Raw genomic sequence first — 2,399 nt, 5'->3', positions numbered from 1 at the left:
AAAATACCATTGAAGGAGCAATTGAGGGGGATGATCCCAGATGTGGTAAACTACTTTCTGACGGTAAGTTTCACACAAAATAAGAATTAACAACATGAAACTAATAGGGTGACATTTAGTAATTTACCACTTCTATCCAGTAGTCTAAATATTTATATCACAGAGTTCACATATTGTATTATCTGAAGTATATTTCTTAGGCTCATCACCAGGGAATCAGGAAATAATAATCAATAGCATAACTGTAGCAACTTGACTTTTTTTTTTTTTTTTTTTGATAGGCACTGGGGGGATCACTGACATTGTAATTCTTAGTGGACTTTAATGGAATGAGTTGAAAGATTTCCAAAGCTAGTATCTTCACAGTCCTAGAAAAAAAGAGCATGATTTACAAAATTAAAAAGTAAGATGTCTTACCTAGAAGACTTTAGAAAACGTGAGGGGTCTTCAAAAAGTTTATGGAAAGATTCATATTGTCTTTTAATTCTACAAACTTTTTGACTATTAGCTTACTAATGTATCAATACATATTCTGAAAAAATTGCTGTAAGATATAATAATTAGCAAAGCACAAAATTTACCCTCCTATAACTCATAATCTAAAATGGTGATAAAAACAATGTACAGTAACTAAGGCACAATTAGATGAAGTATATGATCATCTAATTAGCATAAAGGCGTATTTTCTTCATTTCCACTTATTTTGAGATAGAACTTTTTTATTTCCTTTGAGATACATAAACTTCTGTGAACAAAAATAAATAGATAATAATACTGTTAACTGACTTGGACCCACCACCAAGCTTAAGAATTGCAACATTGGGAGTAAAACCAAAGTATTCTTTCATGACTTTTTTAGTCCCAGTCTTCTCCTTCTGTGTTAGGGAAAAAGACTATCCAAATTGTAGATACATCACATGTCATTATATGTTTGCTATTTACTTGTCTGTTAAAATGATCCTTCAAGTATTTCTATGTCATGTACTAAAATCTAATGTATTGCTTCTATTTTTGCACACGATATAGTGAACTGAAAATAAGGTCACCCCCACTCCAATAAGATAAAAACAAAAAAACAGGTAAAGTACCAATTAATAATTCTCGAACCTATCAGAGAATTGAATTGTCAAGCAATGAAGTAATCTGAATTCCAAAGATAGACAAGCCCATCAGAGAGACACAGGACATACAATGTGCTGCATCCATGACAAAACGTGAAAGCAAGAAGTGTCATGCTGCCTGCAGCACAAGCAGGTAAACTAAACTGTTAAAGAACTACCAATAGCTGAGTATTGGCCTATGTGTCAGTTGTAAATAGCAACTAACAAAAGGGGAGTTTTCACTTGTTCACAAACTATTTTCTAAGGTCTCCACGGGTACTCATGAGTAAGACTGGGGCCAGGACAGGACAGGTGTGAGTCTCCACTAAGAAGCAGGTGTGCTAAAGGTGATGATGTCTGATGGGAGAAATGCACATAGCCCCATCTATTTCCCTAAACATTTTCTTCTACAAAGCAAAACTTTAAGTCATTAGGGAAGGGATAGCAAAGGCTGGAGAAAAGTAAAAAAAATAATATATATTATATATATGTGTGTGTGTGTGTGTGTATGTGCACACACATGCACACATATACATATATACTACCTATGGATTGGGCAAGTAACCATTTTTTGACTTAAGACTATATGCTAGTAGAAGACTGTGTAAGGTAAGAAACTCCCACGTACCAGCAACAATAAATAGGAGTCAGAAACCGACTATCATAGAGAGGAGTAGGCATAGGCAAGAAATGAAGAAATACTGAAAGGAACAGGTACACAGGGCCTGTGTAAGACTGAGGCTGGAACAGACCAATAGTCACCTGTTTCACTTGAGCCTTGCTTGGAGTACCAAGCAACACAATTCTACTGTATGGTGAGAGCAAGACTGTGGACATAGAGACTCTGCACTGAATAGATTAAAAAATTCTGAGAAAAGAACAATGAACTTGAAGCACTTCAACAGAAATGATCATAACTGAATCCCAAAGAGAAAAATAAAGAAAAAAGTAAAGAAGAGAACAGCTTAGATCTGTGGAAAATATTAGTCTAACATATGAAAAACTGGGGTCTCAGAAAGAAAAAGAAAACAGGACAGAGAACATATTTAACTAGATGTCTAAGAATTTTCCAAAAATAATGAAAAGCATAAAACCAGAGCATACAAAAAAGACCTGTAGAGAAAAAGATGGTTCCTTGAAAAGATGAATAAGTAAGACTGAGGAAACAGGTTGGGAGAAGAAAGAGAGAGAAAGGAGAGATCACACAGATCATATTCGTAATGAATAATAAAAAAAAAAAAAACGTAATTAGAAATGAAGCACAGTTTTGAAAATATAATGAATCTGAAAAAGCTACAT

This window comes from Galeopterus variegatus, unplaced genomic scaffold (genome assembly GCF_000696425.1).
Source record: "Galeopterus variegatus unplaced genomic scaffold, G_variegatus-3.0.2 Scaffold7137, whole genome shotgun sequence".
In the NCBI taxonomy this organism is placed as follows: Eukaryota; Metazoa; Chordata; class Mammalia; order Dermoptera; family Cynocephalidae; genus Galeopterus; species Galeopterus variegatus.
The sequence above is the reverse complement of the archived record's forward strand: the minus strand, read 5'-3'. Positions refer to the sequence as shown.